This window comes from Chenopodium quinoa, unplaced genomic scaffold, assembly GCF_001683475.1.
Source record: "Chenopodium quinoa cultivar QQ74 unplaced genomic scaffold, ASM168347v1, whole genome shotgun sequence".
Taxonomy (NCBI): Eukaryota; Viridiplantae; Streptophyta; class Magnoliopsida; order Caryophyllales; family Amaranthaceae; genus Chenopodium; species Chenopodium quinoa.
The window spans coordinates 675,296-681,295 of record NW_018743503.1 but is presented as its reverse complement, the minus strand read 5'-3'; positions in this window follow the sequence as shown (position 1 = coordinate 681,295).

The following is a 6,000-nucleotide window of genomic DNA, read 5'->3' as shown; positions in this document are numbered from 1 at the left end:
CAGCCAACAAGCACGTTAAGCTGTGTGTGCGTGCATGTGCCTAAGCCCAGTGCTAGCAGCCTAGCAATGCAAAGCACTACGCACCAGCCAGCAAGCACGCTGGGTTATGCCCATGTGCGTGTGCCTTCGCATGGCAGCACCAAGCAGCAGCCAGCTTGGGGCCTCGCCTAGCAGCAGTGAGCTGGGGCCTCGCCTAGCAGCAGCGAGCTGGGGGCCTCGCCCAGCAGCAGCAGCAGCATGCGTGGCTCGCTAGCAGCACGCATGCGATGGGCTAGCTGTGATGGCTGGTTGGCAAGGCAGGCTGCCTAGCCTTGGTGCCAGACGCCAGCTGGCAGCCTTGGCAGCCAAGGCAGGCTACTAGCTTGCCAAGGCCTTGATGCCGGGGCCATCCCTTGGGGAGGGAGGCAATGGTCCCCCCCCCCCCCTTGGTGATGGTCCTCACCTAACCTCTCCTCTCCATGTGCCACTTGTTGATTGTTGATTGCATTATCTTTTAATTTATTTTTGATTTAAATAGATTAGTTAGAAATGCAAATTATCCCACATTGATCATGAATGGGAGTGCAAGTTGCATTTCTCTATAAATACCCCATGATTGAGCATTTGGAAATAAACTTGAGTGGAACTCAAAAAGGCATCTCTTATTATTGAGAAAACCTTTAAGTTCGTAAAACTCTAGTTTTATCTTTGGTCAAGTCTTGACTAACCCTCAAGCAAAGACCGTTCGGGTCGGGTCGTGGGTACGAGCCGTTGGAGGCCGTCACGCTTGTGAGGCTTTAAGCTTAAAAGTAAGAACTTGGTTTAAGAGCGAAGCACGCTTCAAGGATATAACTTCTTTCTCCCTTCTCTTAATTATGTTTATGCATGCTTTATTGCTTTAATTATTAGGGCGGGTCTTGGGGGGTTTCTATTCCGCGTAGAGATGGTCTCTACGAAACCCTACAGGCTTAGCTCAAACTTGTCGCTTGCTTGATTTCTCGTCTCGTCGAATTCTAAATTCGACTCGACTTGCGACGCTCGGTCTCGACGCTCTGAGCTCGATATCCGACGTCTTTGTTCGTAATACTCTAACGACTCATTTAATCCTTTGGATTAATTTGTCATCTCGGATCAATGACTCGATTGGGTGTGACCCGAAGGGTTCAGTCAAGATTAAGGTGTAATATCAATTACACGTTAATATTATTGATCGGAAGTGGCCTCCACCTAGGCATTCCGATCACTTGACCTCACTGAAGAATTAGCTTTCTAATAATTCTGAACCCTCTATCGGAATAATACACTTGTTAGAAGGACACAATTTCTTTCAATTGGGAGAAAAGGCTAGTGACTTATTGGGTCTAATACGTACGGATGTATGTGGACCAATGAGTACACTCTCTAGGCAAGGTTACCGATATTTCATTACCTTCAGCGACGACTATAGTAGATATGGTTATGTCTACCTTATGTCGAACAAATTTGAATCTTTTGAGAAATTCAAAGAGTTTCAGAGTGAAGTTGAAATTCTGTTTGGCAAGAAAATCAAAGCACTTCGATCGGATCGAGGTGGCGAGTATTTGAGCCACGAATTCGACGATCACTAGAAAGAAAATGGTATTATTTCAGAATTAACACCTCCCGGAACTCCACAATGGAACGGACTATCTGAACGGAGGAATCGAACCTTGTTAGACATGGTCCGACCTATGATGGGTCATAGTGAACTTCCTATCTCTTTCTGAGGACACGCACTTCTAACCGTGGCACAAACACTGAACCGTGCTCCGTCAAAAGTTGTCGAAAAGACTCCATATGAATTATAGACGAAGAAACCTCCGAGGTTGTCTTTTCTTAAGTTTTGAGGTTGCGAAGCATATGTCAATAAATTAATTTCTGACAAACGTCACCCAAAATCTGACAAGTTTTTCTTTATGGGATACCCAAAAGAAACCAAGGGGTATTACTATTACAACAAATCCGAGAACAAAGTGTTTGTTTCTCGTGATGGTGTCTTTTGGAGAAGGAATACCTTTCCAAAATGACAAGTGGGAGGAAAATCGAACTCGATGAAGTTCGAGAGGATGAGCAACAAAGTCAACCTAACAAAACTGACAATCAAAGTACTTTAGAAGCAACTAATGACATTGGTCAGACTCAAACCGACAATGCAAATGCTCAACCTATTACCCTGCGTAGGTCGCAATGGCCAAGTTCTCAACCAGACAAATACCTCGGTATTGTCTTAACCGAAGATCAAGACATCCTAGTTATGGATGGAGATGAGCCAGCGACGTACAAACAAGCTATGACGATCCCCGACTCTGCAAAATTTCAAGAGGCCATGAAATCCGAGATGGACTCCATGTCTGAAAATCAAGTCTGGGGCTTGGTTGATTTTCCCGAAGGTTACACACCTATCAGTTGCAAATGGATTTTCAAGTTAAAAACTGACAAAGATGGAAATGTATCTATATACAAAGCTATATTGGTGGCAAAAGGTTACAGGCAAATTCACGGCATTGATTATGATGAAACCTTTTCGCCAATCGCCATGCTTAAGTCCGTCCGGGTTATACTAGCTATTGTTGCATATTATGATTATGAAATATGGAAAAAAGATGTCAAAACCGCCTTCCTTAATGGGATTTTGGAAGAAACTGTGTATATGACACAGCCAGAGCGTTTTGTTGATCCAAGCAATTCTGGGAAGGTATGCAAGTTTAAGAAGTCCATTTATGGACTAAAGCAGGCAAGTAGAAGTTGGAATCTGCGATTTGATGAAGCCATTAGTAAGTTTGGTTTTATCAAGAACCCAGATGAGTCTTGTGTTTACAAGAAGGTCAATGGGATGACATCGCATTCCTCGTCTTATATGTCAATGACATATTGCTCATTGGAAACAACACTAAACTGTTAGAGTCCATAATGGGCTGGCTTGGTAAGTGCTTTTCAATGAAGGACTTTGGAGAGGCACAAAACATATTGGGCATCAAGAGCTATAGGGATAGATCTAAAAGGATGATTGGATTGAGCCAAAGTACTTATATTGATAAGGTACTTGCACGATTCAACATGGAAGGGGCTAAGAGAGGGCACCTACCCATGTCACATGGCATAACTCTCAACAGGAAGCAGTATCCACAGACACTTGATGAGCGAGAGAGGATGAGTCAGATTCCATATGCTTCGCTTATTGGATTGATCATGTATGCCATGATATGTACTAGGCCGGATGTATCGTATGCCTTGAGTGCTACGAGTCGATACCAATCAGACCAAGGAGAGGCGCATTGGACTGCGACCAAGAATATCCTAAAGTACCTAAAAAGTAACAAGGATAAGTTTCGCGTCTATGGTGGTAGTAATGATTTGGTTGTTGAAGGTTATACTGACGCGAGCTTCCAGACTGACAGAGACGACTCCAACTCGCAGTCAGGGTACATATTCTGCCTAAATGGAGGAGTGTTTAGTTGGAAGAGTGCTAAGCAAAGCACCACTGCAGATTCTACGACTGAAGTCAAATGCTTGGCAGCTTCAGAAGCAGCTAAGGGGCAGTTTGGATTCGTAAGTTCATTAGTGAACTTGATGTTGTACCCTCCATCAAAGGAGCTATTGCTCAGGCACGGGAGCCAAGGGAACATCAGAAGGTCAAACATGTCAAGCAGCGATTTCACATGATAAGGGAATGGAAGTCTGAGGGTGAAATCAGAATTTGTAAGATTAGAACGGACGACAATGTAGCCGATCCATTGACTAAACCTTTGCCTCAAGTGAAGCACTTGAGATAATCAAGGTCATTTTAACGATGGACGATTAATGACCACTTGAGATTAGTGTGTAGTATGATTTATAGCACCGTTTCTTGTGCTACGAGGATATGGTTGTCATAAATCATTTGCATAGGTATTGGTTTAGAACTATACCGGATCGACCTATGAGAATACTGTAAGAGATATAAAATCGTCATAAGTATATTTCTCATTATAGCTATCGGAAAGGTATATCTTGTTTGAGTACTAGTCGTTTTGATGTTGTCAAACGTCTGCCGTAAATGGGGATTATAACGGCAACACTCGGGCGACTAGGCCCTCTTAGTAAGGGATGCTAACAATGCAAGACTAGGAATGTCCCCCTACTCCGACACACAAGTTCTTTGCGAGGAACACTTCCAATGTGTTTTACTTAGTAAGTTCTTCATGGTTCTTTTATTCCTTTGAGTGTCTTCCTTAAAAATTCATCTATATAGGGATATTTGTCTTGTTCTGCAGTCATAGTGTTCTAAAACAACTAAAAACCTTTACACTATGTTTGGATAGCTATGGTGGAGGGAAAGGGAGGGAAGGGGAAAGAAAGGAAGGGGACGGAGAAAGTGAGGTCACATTTTCCCTCTAAATCTTTTCAATATGGGAAGGATTTGGTTCATTGAAGAGGGAGGGAAAATCAATCCTTCCATTTCCCTCCCTTTCTCTCCCTCTATGTGATACCCAAACAAGGGACCATGAATCCCTCCCTTTCTTTTCCTTTCCTTTCCTTCCATTTTCCTTTATCCAAACATAGTGTTAGTAACATTACATAAGTTTGTCTTGTGCCAACATCATCAAAACATCAAGGTTAACAGAGGAGGTGGTTTAAGGGTTGGAAAGGAGGGAGTGATTTTGGGCTGGGGGTAAGGGAGGAGGTGGTTTCGGGTTTAGGGAAAGGGACGAGTGTCGGGGACCGGGGAAGGAGAGGGGCATGGTTTCGGTGGTGACTGGGGTGGGGTTCGGTTATGGTGTGGGGAATGGGGTGGCCATCGGTGGTGGAGAAAGGAAGATGGCTGAGTTTTTTTTTTTAATTATTTATTATTTACCAATCAAGTGTTGTCATATGTCCAAGAACCTATTATAACAGGTTGGTTGATCCAGTTGGGTCAAATAAAAGCGAAATACTACCTCTGTTTTACATTTTTTTGCTACTTTGGAGTCAACACGGACTGTTAGGCAAAAAATAGGAAATGGAGATTAAGAAAAGAGATGGACGTTATTAAGAAAGGAGAGAGAAAATGGGGGTAGATTATGTTGAAGCAATTGTACTGTAGCAACCACATAACAACCGCCACACAGGCCACCACCTTACACACCACCACTTCGAAGCACCACCCAATACAAGTCACCAACACCACCCTTACAAGCACCACCCAACCACCACGCACTCACCTCGTAGCCACCACACACCCAAAACCCAAAACTTAAAACCCACCTCGTAGCCACCACACACCTACACAGTACAAACTCGAAACCATCATATCTATCCACCCCATCGCAACCAGACCATCCAACCACTACACAACCACTCTGTAACACCCCACAACCACCACACAACCACTCCGTAACACCCCACACAAATTGAACCCAACCCACTTACCACACCCTCTAAACTAGTTACCCGCCGACTACCTCATCGAAAAACTCACCGACCTACCTCGCCATTCGTTCGTAAATGGAGGTTCAACCATTACCATATAACGCGAACATTCCGCCAATGTCGTCCACGTGTAGATCTCCACCACTAGTTGTTTGTTTTGGTGGGGAGAGAGAGAGAGAGAGAGTCAGATTAAATGATAAAGAAAGAAACTAAGGAATTTGAAGAAGAAGAAATTCAAGAATTGGGTTTGAATTCTAGAAAGATTTGATGAGGGTTGAATGTTGTTTTGTGAATTGAATTGGTAAATTGGGGAAAATGAATTAGATTTGGGGGAAATAATTTGATTAATTAAGTTTGGTTAGTATATTATTAAGTTTTGTTTTAAGTAAGTAATTGAGCTTATGAAAATTTTAGTAAGGGTGATTTAGTAATATCATTTTAAAAACTTTACTGAAAATGGAAAAAAATTCGAAAGTTGCAAAAAATGTGTAGCGGACGTTTTTGGCAAAAGTTGTAAAAAATGTGAAACGGAGGTAGTACCTGCAAAATTCCTCTTAAAAAAATACCTCCTTAAGTTCAGATTATTACAACAATTTTAAAAGTTATTTAGATAGC